We start from the raw sequence: 17740 nt of genomic DNA on the forward strand, positions 1-17740 counted from the left end.
TTTCAGCCGTGCGATTGGCGACAAAGATCGATTATCTACCTGATTCTCCAGCGATCCAGGACAATGTTACGATGTCATTCCAAAAATGTGTACTATCTATTGTTTGAGATCGGTAATTCGGAAAAAAAATAAGAACTCCTTCGATCAACCGACAGTGATTGTTATTGAACGCACGCACAAGGCGAGCTCGTGATTTCATCTCGAGCCTGACATTAAGCCTCGTCAAAGTCAGGGATTCATCGTTCTTTAGTCTTTTCAAAACAATTCGGTACACGCAAACAGGCACCGGCAACGGACAATCGAAAGTTCTAGAACAATTCAATTCGCGCACGCGAGCGCCGCGCTCCGACGAATACGTCACGCGCTGTCACCAATCCCACGTACGGATTTTCTGTCGCGCATGACTGTTACGTTGAACGTCGTTAGAAAAGAATCCAAAGCGCCAATCAATTTTGTACAACCAATGCCACGTGATAATTACGATTGTGGCAAAATTTTGGATTTCTCCCAAGAAAAAAGCTCAGACCGAAAGCAATAAATGCTTCGATCTCGCCGTTCCTGCAGGGCAGATTGCTTAGATCGTTTACACCGCTTAGAGTCCTTAGACTTCTTAGAGTTCCTACTTCTAAAAGTTCTTAGAGTTCTTAGAGTCATAGTCTCGCTACTATATCGCTTCGTAAAACCGCCGTGCTAACCGCTTAGCGAAAACCGCTATAAAACGAATCTTTTCGAGAAGTGCCGAGAAAATCGCCGAGATTTTCCATCACTGCGATTCCAACTACAATTTGGAAAAGGTGATCGCATTTGATATTCTCTTAATCTAATATTTAATTAATTATATTTTCTGACTTTGTAACTGAACATATTAAACAAAATTCTTTTGTTAAATTACAAAGAAACGGAGTTCTCTTTACTGTGTATCATATCAACCGTGTGCCGTTCTCTCACTCGAATCTTTCCGCGCATTCTCGCACACTATAGTTATACTCAACGACTCAATTACTTGTTGATATAGTCGAGATAGCAGCAGGGCGCCACAGAATTCGAGCTTCGGCAGTGATACAGTTTTTAGAGGGGGGGGCCACGCATAACTTAGCGCATAGCATCTTGGCATGATAGCACTGCGATAAGTCAGTACTTCTAATACAAATACAGGCGCCGTAAACTTGTTCAGAGGCGTTGCAGAATCCATGCAATTCTACACGCACCGGATCATCACATAGAATGCACCGAGATATCTTCAAGTGATTAAGATGCGATATTTTTCCGTACCATCGTGTATGAAGTTGAGAGGGCAATGATTCGTCCCAAGCCAGTTTTGCTTGCCATATTTGCTGTAGGATCAATTTGGCTTGTGTGATAACGGGTCCTAGAAGACCGAGTAGATCAAAAATTTGAGAAATGCATGAAAACGTATTGTAGCTTTAATTCTGGTTGTCTTGTCAATTTTCTCTCTAATGCGAAAAATCTACGCTTGGCAGCGTCATAGAAGTCATCTAACTGTATATGATTTTCCTTTAAGAGAAGTTGTACGATGAATCTTCCTCTGCTCGTAGATGTATTTTATTGAAGTGCCTTTCACAGGCTTGCTCCTCTATCGTCAGATGTCAGGTCTGTTGCAGCTCCTCGAGTTGCCAGAATTTTCCCACTTATTACTGCAAATCCTCGTAATGGCTTCGCGCGATGGATCTAGGTTGTTAAACGAGATCTGTAATTCCCGACACAACCTATCCCAATTTCGTTTTTTGGATATGGGCTTGGATTTGCCTAATTGTATTTACCCGATACATAATAAATTCCAGAAAACCTTTGAGCCTAAGATTAGATCTATTTTGCCCGGAATATGAAAAACTAGATCAGCCAGTTTGATATTGGAGGGGATCCGAAATGAGTTGATATCTATGGATGTTGCTGGCAAGTTACCGATGACAATGTCGACTATCAAAAACGCTAACGTTTCTTAATATTTGTTAAATCTAGAGTATATTGTGGTAGTCTCGTCTTGTGACGTGGATGAAATGTTGTTGACTCCTCCGATTGTGACGTTGGAGTTTCGTTGATGTAACTCTAAACGCTCGCTTAGCTTTCGCGACATAAAGTTGGGCTGCGATCCGGGATCTAATAAGGCTCTACATTCTCGTAACTTTCGTGGCGATCGCGTATGTGGACCATTGCTGTCGACAAGATAGGTCAAAAGGGAATGGCGCGTATGACACGAGGACAAAGAATTGTTTACATTATGTGAAGTATTTTCCTTCAATTCGCTTGTCTTATCAGATTTCGCGATAGTGAGAATTGAAACGTTTTGTTTGGCAGCGCTATTGCCCTTATCTATTTCCGGTGAAGAGGCGTTCGAATCAGCAGTCTTGTCATTATGCAACAATGTGTTGTGATGCCTATGACATTTCTTACATGACTCGTAGATACATTTCCTTCCGTGGAACGGCTTTAAGCAATTGTAGCACAACTTACTGCTCTTGACCCTTTCTAGGCGAGCCTGTAATGACATATCGCAAAATGAGACATTCGAATATCTTATGTGTATTTTGACAAGTTGGACATGTTGAACCTTCCGTTCCGACATAACCTTGAAGCTGCTTGGATTGCTTTACTGACTGCTACTTAGAATGATCCTGTATATTATTTGATATACTAATTGAGGCGGTGCATGCCAAAGCGCCCAGAAAAGAGCACATTGTTTCCAAAAAGTCAATGAACTGTTTCATGCTGGGAATTTCATCCTTGTCTGCCCTTTCCGATTCCCATTCGCGTCTCGTGCTGCTGTCTAATTTCGGAGTAAACAATTGAATGAGTAGTGCGTCCCAACTGTCTGTTGGCTGATTCAGACGCTTCAATGTACGCAGATGCTGCTGCATCGTGTCCACAAATTGCCAAAGCGAGGAGTGTAATTCTTTCACAATACATGGAAAATTGATTAAAGCTTGAATATGGTAGTGAATGATTTCCTTATTGCTCTTATATTTTTTGTTTATGATTTCCCACGCGATTAGGTAATTTTCATCCGTTACCTCTAAGGCTTCGATGGATTTGTAAGTGTCACCTATTAATGCCCATTTCAAATAGTTTATCAATGTCAGGCAATATTTCGCTGTGAATCATAGACGCGAACGTATTACGAAAGGGCAACCATTGCTCCTACCATCGAAATTAGGGATCTCTATGGTGAGTAAGCGCATCCGATTGGTCTGAATTATATTAATCGGCTGGTTTAGTATTTGAGCTTGTTGCTCGCTTCGAGAAGCGTTCGCGTTGAGCATTTGTGAAACTGATATTATACTACGGACTCTAGTTACTAAATAATGAAATTTATCTTCGAAAGTATCACGCTCTCCGCTCTCGAGCTCTTCCTCGTTATTGTCTTCTAATTGAGTTTGCATATCGTTGAAATCCTTCCATATCGGCTCAATTTTGTCTGTGATAATATTTTCTTTTGCCTTTGCTCATCGTCGTCACAACTGTTTAAAAACGTGGCGAATCGAATTAATTTGTCCTTGACATAGCTTCTTTTCTTAATTAATATTTGCTCTGCCATTTTTAATGAATGGCATCATACAAGTGTTAGGTTAGGCTAAATTATGAACAAGCTCGTACGCGAATTCTGTCTTTATGGATGTATGGGAGAACACGGTGATATAAATGTGCTGAAGTATAAATGAAATGATTTTATCTTGAGATGGATCTTTCTTGCTAAAACTTATTAGCATGCTCATTGAGTACCTTACTTGGAGTTAGTTAACTGCATATGTCTTGATCGTCAAAAGAATCGCCTTTTCTTTCTCCTCAATAACATGACGAAAAGTCGGCGTGCTATGCCTTGCTCACCTCAGTTGGTTCTTTCCTTTTTTGTGCTATTGCGTGTCCGACTCGAAGGACAAAAAATGTTATATCATAAATGTTATATTATGTGCTCGATATAAAATATTTTCCAAGTTAATGGACTGAAATAAAATTGCTTGTTTTTGATTTTTTTGGTTTTTTATTCAGAGATCCTTTCTTAATACACGCTGCTTCTTCTTCCTTGTAATACAGAGAGACAACAACTTTCGTCGGTCGAAAGAAAACGGCGGACAACGTCAGAAATAACATACTCCATACTGCGTCCAAGACGCCAAACGTGTCGATAAAGAAAACTAAGCCTGACTCTATACTGCTCAATTCAAATCTCCTTATAATACTAACATAACAAAAAATAATTAGACTTAAAGAAACGGACTCATACAGTCTTCGACAACGCATAGTATTTAACACTGATTATAAGATGGCGAGTTGCCACGGCCAAACTATCTGAAGTTATTTGTTCCACCATCGTCATTGGTTAATCGTCTCCTTGCGCAACAGCATACCTCTACTTTTATTCCACCATGCTCTGTATACTACAGCGAGTAACTTGTGACCATAGATCACGAAAATGTGATCGCAGCGCATGTTCGCATTATATATTTTATAGCAGTGACAAATTTTCTAACCTGAATAGACATCAAGTTTGATTAAAGACACATTAAATATCAGGCTAATATCTCTGTTCACAAGCTAGTGCTTTTTTTCAAATATTTATTTTCACGCGAAAACACATCGAGTATATTTTTATCGAGATTTGAATGAGAAATGATCGTCAACGTGATCATCGATTCAATTGACGTTAATTCAATGAGTCATTTCTTGCTGGGAACAGGGAATACCCTGAATATCGCTGAATGTTTGTGTTCCAAAATCAACTGCCAATATTGAAAACAAAGTGCATGTAACGTAAACGACAGATTTTTAGTACTTTAGTACTGAATTTTGGAACACAGTCTAAGTACAATATTTATGAGACTTTGAATTTTTATTTGTAGTTTAAAATTTCAAATCAGCATGGATAAAATCCGAAAAAGATGGTCAGACATAGAACTTGAAAAAGCATTTGCTGATGTTTGTTATGGAAAGTCAATAAATGGTGTTAACAAATCAAGTTATAATCCTAAATCAACTAAATGCTAATTGCAAAATTGAAAGGATATCGACCAATTAGAAAGAAATCAGATCCTCCAACTGTATTCTCTTCTATTAAGGAAGAGATAGTACGCTGGATGCTTCATCAGCCTTTCCAAGGCTGAGGATGCTTTCCTGCGACAAAAACACAACTTTTATAACGTTGTTCATTTAATTAAACAATTGGGTCGAGAAACACTATTTACTGATGGACGACCAGGGCGTCATTGGTATGAAGCGTTTTTACGTCGACATCCGGAGATTTTTATTTGTGTAGCTCAAAATTTGTCCAAAAGTCGAGCCTCAGTGACAGAAGATATTCTGCGCGGTTGGTTCAAAGAGGTCGAACAACATTTAACTGAGAAACAGTTAATAAATATTGATGGAGCCTGGATTAATTGACGAATCTGCTTTCTATCTTTGTCCGAAAGGAAAGCGTGCTTGTCAAAAAAGGAGATAAGGTAGTTTATAATTTCACGCAAAATGATGAGAAGGAATGACGGTGCTATTCATGACAAACGCTATGAGTACATTGGTCCCTCCCAATGATAATTTTTCCGTACGAAAGAATTCCCTACAGCATCTTGCAAAGTGTACCAAGTTGGTGTATCGGAAAGTCAGAAAGTGGATAGATGACGGTTGAAACTTTCTATGAATATATAAACAATATTTTTGAACCGTTGACAGCACAGAACATCAAGGAGCCGGTTATTCTATATGTCGATGGACACTCTTCACACATAACTGCCGAGTTACCACTTGCCGAGTTTTGTATGAATCATGAAATAGAACTTATTGCATTGTTCCCGCGACACATCTGCATTGAACGCAACACATCTAGTTCAGCCATTTGACATTGCTCTGTTTCGGACGCTTAAATCGAAATGGAGAGATTGCGTAAACAATTTGCGAATGCAAAATCAAAGAAATTTAAGAAGAGAAGATTTTGGTCCAATCCTTAAAATTGCTATTGAACATATAGAACTTCCAAGAGTAATGATCAATGGTTTCAGGAAATATGGCCTTTCTTTATTTTCAGCTGACGCACTTCAATACAATCAATTGTTACAGAAGAAAAAACATGATAACTTCGGGACTAGAATAAAATGTTGAAAATCATTTATTATTAGGTGTTGGAATTAATTCGTAGCGTTTTACAAGTGATGGGAAGTACTTTCATTAATGTATTTTTTAATGCTCATGTGAAATAAATAACATTCTTTCATTAAAAAACGCTACGAATTAATTCCAACACCTAATATTTATTGAGAGTAATATCAATAAAGATTTGTTAGGCAAATTCAGACATGCTAACGAAACTAGAATCTATAATGACAATCTTGAAAACTTTGGCCTTTTCCTTTTTTGGCAAAAGATTTTTTTTTTCTTTAATGCCCGAATATATTAGGTGTTGGAATTAATTCGTAGCGTTTTACAAGTGATGGGAAGTACTTTCATTAATGTATTTTTTAATGCTCATGTGAAATAAATAACATTCTTTCATTAAAAAACGCTACGAATTAATTCCAACACCTAATATAAGTATTTCTCTCGTTTTAAGTACAAAAGTTTTGAGAATTTCAAGTAACGCGAACAAATTTATTAAGGTTGATTTTTCTTCAATTTTAATCTTTATGGGCAAAATGTTTCGAAATGATCTTAAGTTGGTGCTTAAGATGTCATGAGTCGATCAGAGAGCATCTTAAGACATTGCTTGAAGCAGTTTTGAAATTAAGAATAAACTACGAACCAACTTGAGCAAGAAAATTAATTCGCCGGTTACTAAAATGATACATTTCATCTACCTGTACCAGTCACTAAGGACAGGCGGTGGTGTAATAACTAATAGAGCCAGATTAAATTTAAACGGTCACAAATGCGTACATTTACAGTCCACTATTTCTTTTTTTATTTTCATTAGATTATGCTTAGAATTAGAAAACATGTTTTTCGATACAAAAATAATTAATCTTGAATTCGATATAATTCATTCCTGATGTTGGCGCTTGTTAATGTAAGTTTAGTTCAGCCGATTTAATACCAGCCCGTCGGCTTATCGACGTGACTACAACGTTCCTGTGTCACTGATAGGGCCCACCGAAGGGGAGGACATGCTGCTTCCGTGCAAATCCGTCGTGTTACATTTTTGCTGTGCTTCTGTGTGCAACCTCTCTATCGTGTGCACGTGCGTGACCGGTGCGCAAGTCATTTCTTTTATTCTTCGATATTATACAACGCGAGTGTAAGCTGAGATGCATTAAAGTATTTTCACACAAAGCAAACTACCTCATTTCATTACGCGCTACCAAACATCGGACGTGGCAAGCGACACAGATCGACGACAAGCCACAAGGCACGAGATACAAATCTCTGACGAAGAGAAAACAGCGTTCCACGTAACGCAACAAGGACACCGAGGTCCTTTCCCTAACACCTGATTTCAATCATTTTTTAGTATTTTTTATTCTTATTAACTCATGCGATTATCTTACATGGTCACAAATAGGGACATTTACTTTATATGTACAAATATATTTTTTTTACAGAAATTATTGATAAAAGAATGTATAAAATTTAGTAAATTGAAAGGACCGACTAGTCGAAAAACCTTGTGAATGGCTGCTCCTTTGTTTGCTATTACGTATAAGAAGTCCGAAAGCTTATAATATGTTATTAGATAATCAAATTTTACCATTGCCCTCCCGGAGTACAATGCATAAATACTTGAGTAATGTGAACTTTGATTGTGGATTTGATAAAGAATTTTGCAAAGCTTTCAAAAAAAAGTTATAAAATTTTATCAGCTGCTCGTCATAGAATACTTTTATTTGATGAAATGTCAATCAGTCAAAGTATTACTGTTAATAGTACAACTTTAATGTTTGAAATACGTCTTTCAAATACGAAAAATGATAGTACTCTAAATAATTTAGCAGATCACGTTTTTATGTTCAACTCGTTACAAGTGGATTTTTATCAGCCTGTAGTTATGTTTGCTAGCAAAAATGCACTGTCCTTGCCACATTAGCTTTATGCGCAATCATCGAAATTGAAAATGCGGGTGGATTTGTTGGCTTAACGTGCGATGGAAGAAGTAATAATAGAAAAATGTGGACTGAATTTGGAATTAGTGATAAACTTAATGTTTCAAAATCAATATGAAAAATATTTTTGCGAGTGATCAAAATGCAACCAACGTTTCGTTGGATGAATTTTCACTCGCAAAAATATATAATAGTATAGAAGATTTGCGAAGCAATGAAACTGCCCTAAATGATTCACATTTTATTGCCAATCATAATATTGAAAGCTGGGATAATAATGAAAATGAAAAAAAATTCTTTCATTATTTACATATATACAGGAAGAATCCTGTAAATAATAATAATAGAAAGGTTTACGTATTTTCTGATGTTCTGCACCTCATCAAATATATTAGAAATAGATTGTTAGATCAGACTTATAGGTATTGAAAAATATATAATATTGTTTATTTATTTATTTTATTTTTTAACCGTTTAATGTAGATTGTTATTTTGTTGTTTGATTTTTAGGCTCGTAGCCCTTTATTCTTTCATTTATTTAAATTTATTGAGCCTTATTATTTTTATAATTTAATTTACGCGGGCGAAATTATGCGTTTCTATCACAAATATTTTCCGTTCACCTTTGCTCTCATCAAAGAACGATTTGGTTTCACATTTGTAACCTGCTGAAATGATTATGTAATCTTATCAAATTGAATGTAAATATTAGGACTCGCATTAAGTTCATTAATTCTTGTTTAAAATCAGAAATAGTTCCTCCACATTTGTATAAGCTGACAAAATTGAATAGTTTTTCATTATACAATAATACTTCGTACAAAAAACTTGATAGGATTCTACTTAACAATGTAAAGGCAATTATGCGATTGGAATTGAGAGATGCTTACTGCCACTTGTATTCAACCAGAAACGATATTTTCTTCCTCTCTAACACAGTCTTGAGCATTTTACCATTCTCTGTAGTTTGTCAATTTTTTAATTATTTGGATCATATTATATTAATTTTCACTTCTTTAAACAAATGTTCAGAATCAATAAAAAAAGTGATTGGTTGCGACGAAAAAATTTAAAATTATCTAAATCTAAAATTAGACCGATTTCCTATGTAATTTCTAATGACACGAATAATTTTTCTAATATTCAGATTGATATTGATAAGTTCTCACACAATATCCAGTTTGAATTTGAAAGAATAGATATTAATCCGGATAATTTTAATGAGGCGCCTCCTTTGGATACTCTGCATGATAATTAGTTCATCAACTTAGCATTGGCATTCCCTTAGAGATTCAATACCTGTTACAACTCGGGGAAAAATTTGGGCTTCCTATCGACAAATATAATAAAGACAGTACATTGATTGAATTCATTAAACATATCGAGAACAATATAATTGGTCGTCCTAACAATGTTATAACTTTGTTAGGAATAATTCCTTTCCATTACTCAACAGATTTCACAACAATTTTCCTTCTCCTACATTTACTGACAAACTGGTTTTTAAATGGTTACATACAACCAAAAGATTTGTTGATAGCCATCCTAATATTCTTATCACGAACGCCGATAAGGGTAATGTTATTGTTGCTCTAAACAAGGACGCCTACGTATCCAAAATCGAGGAGATTCTCTCAGACACTAACATTTATGCTTCTGTTAATAAAGATCCAAGTAAAAAATTGACTCAGAACTTACGTACGAGGGGTATTCAGAAAATAAGTTCCGTTTTTTTTTTACAAATAAAGTTTTTATTGAAAAAATCTAAAATTTACATGGATAATACTTGACAACTTCTAGTCTTTTTCTACATAATTCCCGTCAATCTCAATACATTTTGTATATCTGGAAACAAGCTTCGAAATCCCTTCTGCATAGAAACTTCCCGCCAGTTCTTTAGTCCAGTTAGTTACAGCTGTCTGAACTTCCTCGTCGCTTAAACGACGATTTAGTTAAACGACGATCATTGCGAATCGCATTTTCAATTTTTGTCGTCAACTCATCCGTGATAAGGGAGGGTCTGCCTCTCCCACTTTCGTCTTCAAGCGAATGTCTTCCTGCCTTAAATTCTCGGACCCATCTCCGCACCATAGATTCACTCATCACACTCTCTCCATATACAGAAACAAGCTGTTTGTGAATATCAACCGATTTAAAATCTTGAGCAAAAAGAAACTGAATGATGCCGCGCAAAACAACTCGAGAAGGAATCGGAATGGAGGTGGCGGGACGCGAAGTGGAGGACTCCATTTTGATAACCTCTCCTGACCGTGTTTCACGAGCTACTGACGCCGAACACCGCTCATTCTATTCGGTAGCTTCCCCTCTTCAATGCTATGTTGCCAGCTCGCTCATACATCGACCTTACTAAACGTATAATACAAACGGAACTTATTTTCTGGATACCCCTCGTACTTTGTTGGTGAGATACCTGATGGTGTTATACCTAGAGCTTACGGTTTGACTAAAATACATAAAGATGGTAACCCGTTGAGAGTAATTGTTTCATCTGTCAACAGTTATATTATTTTTCTCTTTTTTTTACATAAATTGATTAGTGATAGTATACCAAAAGCTCCCAGTTACATTAGAGACAGTCTCCATTTGGTTAAGCAGTTAAACGGTACTTTGATTCTGAACATGTATTGGCTTCGTTAGATGTAGTATCCCTTTTTACTAATATTCCTGTTAATCTAGCATTAAATAGCATCGATAGAAGATGGATTATCTCAGCTAAGACAAGCATCCCAAAAAACGAATTTATTATTGCTGTTAGATTTATTTTAGATTCAACCTTTTTTACCTTCAATAATATAACTTACAAACAGGTGTTCGGCACTCCGATGGATTCACCATTATCTCCGATAATCGCCGACATTGTAATGCAAGATCTAGAAGAAACAGCACTTAAAAAATTGTCAGTACAACCTTTGTTTTATTTTAGATATGTGGATGATATTCTTCTTGCGCTTCCATCTGATGCTATCAATGACACTTTAAATATTTTTAACTCTTTACATACGAGATTACAGTTTACGTTAGAGGTTGGTACCAATGGCAGAATAAGTTTTCTTAATACAATGCTTGTTATAGATAATCAGAGAATTATATTTAACATTTATCATAAAAAGACGTTTTCCGGAAGGTTCCTTAATTTCCATTCAAATCATCCTCTTTGCCATAAAAAAGGTACTATCATCAGTTTCATTGATAAAATTATCCTATTATCACATCCACGGTTCCAACAAAAAAATTTGATTGAGGCTATTCACTTTTAGGAGGCTTTATACTTTTTTAAACAACTGTTATCCTCTTTCCTTTATTTCTCTACAATTGAAAGTAGATTAAAGTCTCATATACATAATAAGGATATTACACATTATTCACGTGAGAAAGACAAATATTTTACAATTCCTTATGTCAAATCTATTTCTGAAAGTTTCCTTCCTATTTCTAGTAAGTCTTTATGTTTCATTGTAAATTAGCCTTTTCTATTCCCAATACATTAAAAAGTTTTATAAAGAGAGGAAAAGATAAGCTTGATTTCCTATCCAATCAGAACGTTGTTTATAAGATCTCCTGCGATGATTGCGAGTTATGTTGGTCAGACAAAAAGAAAATTGAGTACGAGACTACGCGAACATATCTCTGACATTAGAAAAAATACGGGTTCTCCTACTGTCATAACTGATCATCGAATTAATTGTAATCATAATTTTAAATGGAACGATGTGAAAATTCTAGACTGCGAATCTTCTTATAATAAGAGATTAGTGTCCGAAATGATATTAAAAAACAGAAACAGAGTCTGAATAGACAAAATGACACCGAATCTTTACCTGAAACCTACTCACAGATCATTCAATCTCTTTCTTCTTTTTAATTGCTTTCCTTCCTTTATCTATCTTTTTCTCTCCCCTCTACTTTACTTTCTCCTTCTTATGTTCTTTTTTAGTTTTCCATTTCAACCTTCCTGTCTTTATATGTCATATTTCACTTCATCTCTTAGCTTCCTAGAGAGATGATCAATTTTGATTCCCATCGCATTGTCTAATTGATAATATACCATTTTGACATACATACTAAGGTATTTATTCTTATTTTATTGTACTTAACTCATTATACATATACAATGAATGATGGTTTTTTACTCTTTCTCTATCAATTAATAATTCTTTTGTACATGTCTCGTAATATCAAAAATAACTTTCGCCTCTTTCTATTAATTTAATTTTATTAATTGCGATCTTGTTTGTACCTTATTTTTATTTTTTGCGACTCTATTGTACTTTTCTTATTATTTTTATTTATTCCGTTTATTAATTTATTATTACAATTTGTACTTGCTAACAGAAACATGTTCGTCCTTTTGCACACGCACAGTTCGGAGGAACACATTAGTGTCAACTACAATCGTTTATTTGATTTTCTCTTTGGAACGAGTTTTATAGTTGATATTGCGTCCGTATGCGAATTTAATTTAATTTATATATATTTTATCTACGTTATATATCCATTTTTATCTTGTCTTCACATTGAAAATAATCCAACAGGGATCGGAACGTTTGTTCTTGTTCACTTACTGATTATTAAATTATATTTCACGTTTTTTTTAATTTCATGACATTGTTTATTTTATTTTTTAACCGTTTAATGTAGATTGTTATTTTGTTGTTTGATTTTTAGTCTCGTAGTCCTTTATTCTTTTATTTATTTAAATTTATTGAGCCTTATTATTTTTATAATATCACTCTCGCTCACAAGAGCTGCCATTTTGTGTTTGTCAGAAGAAGCTAGATTCGTGCCTACACGGGCGGCCATTTGCATTTTCATAAAACCTTGCATTTCATTGGCCGGGCTGTCACATTGTCATATTATAACGGCTTCGCGTTGCCACGCAGTCAATATCACGTATTACATTTAACGTTTCATAATGGAAACATTGGCAGACGCAAAAATTAAGAGAGCTCACATAAAATCCGCGGTTACATGGTTAAAGACTTTTATCGACAATTTCGACGTCAACTGCGGATCGCAGCATGGTTCCACTGAGCGCAAGCAAAGATTATCGGAATTGTGGAATCAATTCGAAGCAGCTCAATTTCGCATAGAAATTCTTGAAAACGCAGATCCCTCGATCACCGACAAAAAAGTTCTCCATGAACAGCACGCGCAACAGCGCAACAATTTTGAAGCTTCTTATTTCCAGTTAATGGCTTATACCGTTTTTATTGAGTGTATGGAAAAAAACGTATCTCCGCCAACTTCATCAAATATAAATGGACGAGCGGTGAGATTGAGGGAAACGCGTGTTAAATTGCCTAAAATAGATTTATCAGTTTTTACAGGTGCATATGACGATTGGTACTCCTACAGGGATATCTTTGAACAGTTAATCCATTTAAATGAGGGTTTAGCGGAAATTGAAAAATTTCATTACCTGAGATCTTCCTTAAAGGACACTGCCTCTGATATAATTAAATTCATAGAGACCACTGCAGCCAATTATCATGAAGCATGGGTGGCGGTCAAAGAACGTTTCGACAATCAGAGATAGATTATTCAAAAGCATGTTCGCGCTTTATTTGAAGTACCGGTTGTACGTAAGGAAACTCACAGCATGACTCGTGAATTATTAGACATTATTCTTAAACATTTGCGCACGCTCAAGGCCCTCGGAAGGCCTACTGATTATTGGGATGATTTAATTATTCATCTTATCATTTGTAAATTGGATGTAGTCACCAGCAAGGCGTGGAAATTAAGTATCAAGGGAAAAGAATTGCCAGATTTAAAGAGCTTAAAAGAATTCTTGACTCTCGGATGCCAGGCATTGGAATTAGTACATGGTAGATTTTACAATAGCATAACAAGTAGTATCACATCAAAGCATAATAGCAATTTAAGGTCCACGTCTGTCGCAAATGTCACTACATCCAATCTTTCTTGTGTTGTTTGCAAGGAAAACCATTCAATATATCATTGTAAAGAATTTCTCAATTTATCGGTTGAAGATAGAATTAAGGCCGCAAAAAAAGCACATTTATATCTCAATTGTTTAAGATCGAACACACATCAAGCGAAAGCATGTAATTCGAATATGTGCCGAAAATGTGGCAAAAAACATAACACATTGTTACACATAAGTGCTCCAAATGATTCGGATATATCACGAGCAAGCAAATCAAGCTATCAATCCTTCACTCTCCGTCGCCACGCAATGTACATCAGGTCATTGTTCGTTAAATATTTTATTGCAATTATCCATGTATACGATTCCAATAATCAAATTCATTCATGTCGAGCATTACTTGACAGTGGTTCTCAAATGAATTTCATAACGAAGGAGTTGGCAAATCGCTTGAAGCTCAAGGAGCGACCTTTTGATGTGTCAGTGGCGGGAGTTATGGACGAAGTAATCTACGCTAATCAAGTAGTTAATCTTTGCGTCAAATCATGTTTTAATAATTTCTCCGAAAAAATAGACTGCGTGGTGCTTCCAAAAATAACACAGCAGTTGCCACAGCACTTCATACTCATGCAAAGTGTCTGTTCCAAAACATATAAAACTCACTGATCCTAGTTTTAATGTACCGGCAAGTATTGATATGTTAATCGGGGCCGAGTCCTTCTGGAGGCTCATTTGTGCGGGTCAGATCAAACAATCAAAAAATCAGCCGACTTTGCAAAAGACACATTTTGGATGGATCATTTCTGGTATCACACCAAGTGACATAACTGGATCTGTTTCTTCTCTTAATTTTCATTTAACCTCATTCGATGACTTAAGGCTCACATTGAATCGGTTTTGGGAGGTTGAACATGATACCACTCCTAAACCATTTTCTCTCGAAGAAAAGGTCTGTGAAGAGTCATTCCTGCAAGGCGTAAAGCGTAATACAGAAAGTCGTTTTATCGTTAAATTGCCAACAAAGCAAGACAAACTGGATGAATTGGGAGAATCCAAGGACATCGCTCTAAAACGTTTCAAATCTTTGGAGAAGCGGCTCATCGCTCAACCCCGCATGTATGACGAATACAAGAAGTTCATGGATGAATACAGGCGCTTGAATCACATGAAAGAGGTGACCAGTAGCACGATGCTAAGCCACAGCTCTCCACCTTTCTATCTTCCACATCATGCTGTACAAAGTGAAACGAGCTCCACTACCAAGTTCCGGGTGGTATTTGACTCATGCAAAACCATCGGACTATCTTTAAACGACGCATTGAGAGTAGGACCCACATTACAAGAGGACGTTTTCTCTATTTTGGCCAGATTCCGAACATTCAAAATCGCTCTCACCGCCGATATAGCAAAGATGTATCGGCAGGTCGATTCAATTCAGACACCATTGCAACATATTTTCTGACGAGAGTCGCCAGATGAGCCCATCAAGACTTTCGAATTACTCACTGTTACTTATGGTACGTTATCAGCATCATTCTTGACTAGCCCTAAGAAAGTTAGAGGACAGTGCGGATTGCTATCCGAGGGCGTCGCAAATAGCATTGAGAGATTTTTACGTGGATGATCTCGTCACGGGGGCCGACTCAATAGATGAAGCTCTGTCTATCAAGAAGGAGATCACTGCATTGCTGCAGGATAGGAAATTCGAGCTTAGAAAATGGGCATCCAATGCTCTTGCCCTCCAGGATCAAAATTCGAGCGAGCCAAGAGAATTCACCTTATCACCTCAGACAAGAACTCCGAGAAAAATGCGTTAGGCATTGCATGGGATTGCCGAGCTGATGTATTCAAGTATTCGTCCATCAATCATTTGCCTCCTCTGGCGACACCTACCAAACGAAGCATTTTATCACGTATATCTCTCATTTTTGACCCACTGGGGCTGCTAGGTCCAGTTACATTAAATCCATCTCGCCAAATCCATCATGCAGGACCTCTGGCTATTCAAGCTTGATTGGGATGAATCGATTCCCTTAGAATTACATATCAAATGGAGACGCTTCGAAGCGGAGTTACAGGAACATGTCATACGCATTCCTCGTCTTTTTACAACCACAGAACAATATACCAGTTTGGAGCTACATGGGTTCTCAGACGCTAGTGAAATTGCATACGGAGCATGCATTTATTTACGCTCCACTTCAATCAACGGTGCTTATCGCACACACTTACTTTGCTCCAAGTCTAGAGTGGCACCATTGAAGAGTCTGTCGCTTCCGCGCCTCGAATTATGTGGTGCATTGCTACTGGTTCGTCTTATCAACAAGATCTTCAAATGTCTCACCTGTCCAATAGCATCCATTCATTTATAGACGGATTCTACAATTGTACTATCATGGTTGCAATCGTACAGTCGATCCTGGTCAACCTTTGTGGCAAATCGCACTGAGATACAGGAATTAACATCGATTCAGCAATGGAATCACGTTCCGAGTCAGGACAATTCCGCGACCCATTGTCCCGGGGCGACATGCCGGGTTCCCTAGCGCAATTGAAAATCTGGTGGTCAGGGTCCTCCTGGCTGGGACGTGAGAGAGAAAGCCTCAAGAAACTCTACCTGCAGACGTGGCCAGCGTCCCCTGAGCGAAAACTTAAGTCTATCACCGCAGTGAGCGCTGGTGCACAAGAACCTGATATATTCTATCGGTATTCAAACTTTAACAGGCTCATTCGAGTCTTTGCGTAAGCGATTCATTTTACAAAAAGATCCAAGAGTTCAAGGGATTTATCCGACTATTCTCACGAGATCTCATCTTTGCAGAATAAGGACATTCCATCTATATCTTTCAATGAGCAGCAACAGGCAATTTATCGTCTAATCAAAATAATACAAACGAGACATTTTCCAAGTGAAGTGAAGCCACTTAATAACCATAAGGCTCTTCCTACAAACAGTCCTATCTTAAAATTAAATCCATTTCTTGACGATTCTGGCATCTTATGTGTCGGCGGTCGTTTGAGAGAATCCTCCTTGCCTTATGCCTCCAAGCATCCCTTGTTGCCTGGAAATCATCCATTTTCCCGCTTAATTGTGATACACGAGCATAAAAGGCACTTTCATGCCGGACCACAGGCTACTCTGGCCGCGATATGTGAGCGTTACTGGCTAACTTCGTCGGCGCCGAACGCGAATTGAGCGAATTAAGGGAGCTGCTGCGTAATGAGTCAACTCAACAACACATTCAGGATCAAACCCTAAATTTAGGAGTGCAATGGCACTTTATCCCACCACGGTCTCCCCACCATGGAGGTTTATGGGAAGCCGCCATGAAGGCGACCAAGCGACATTTGGCTCGCATTACAAAGAATTCCAATTTGAAACGCGAGGAGCTGGAAATATTGCTCATCCAGATTGAAGCGATATTGAACTCGCATCCTCTTACCCCTCTTTCCGAGGATCCCAATGACTTCACTTCTCTAACTCCCGGGCACTTTTTGGTGGGTACACCTCTCATAACTTATCCAGAGCCATCCCTAGACGAAATACTTGTAAACCGTCTCTCCCGATGGCAGTACACAAAGCTATTGCGACAACATTTTTGGAAACGATGGATCCGCGAGTACCTTCACCAATGCCAAAAACGTAACAAGAGGCAGATAAACGAACCGTCCGTACATGTCGACTAAATGGTTATCATCAAGGAAGACAGCACTCTTCCACTATCATGATCTCTGGGAAGAATTCAAGACATACATCCAGGCAAGGATATCATAGCGTTGTAACAGTGCGTAC

The 17740-nt window shown here is 37.2% G+C and overlaps 1 protein-coding gene and 1 pseudogene across 1 annotated transcript in view; one reads left to right on the plus strand and one right to left on the minus strand.

Annotated features, from left to right (window-relative positions):
• LOC105152417 (uncharacterized) overlaps positions 1 to 17740 on the minus strand; it is a 274163-nt gene that overhangs the window by 245532 nt on the left and 10891 nt on the right. The gene's annotated exons all lie outside the window — the stretch shown is intronic.
• On the plus strand, positions 920 to 6126 carry LOC147908007 (uncharacterized; annotated as a pseudogene).

The sequence above is a fragment of the Acromyrmex echinatior genome, chromosome 11 (genome assembly GCF_024713525.1).
Source record: "Acromyrmex echinatior isolate Ae372 chromosome 11, ASM2471352v2, whole genome shotgun sequence".
NCBI classification, from domain to species: Eukaryota; Metazoa; Arthropoda; class Insecta; order Hymenoptera; family Formicidae; genus Acromyrmex; species Acromyrmex echinatior.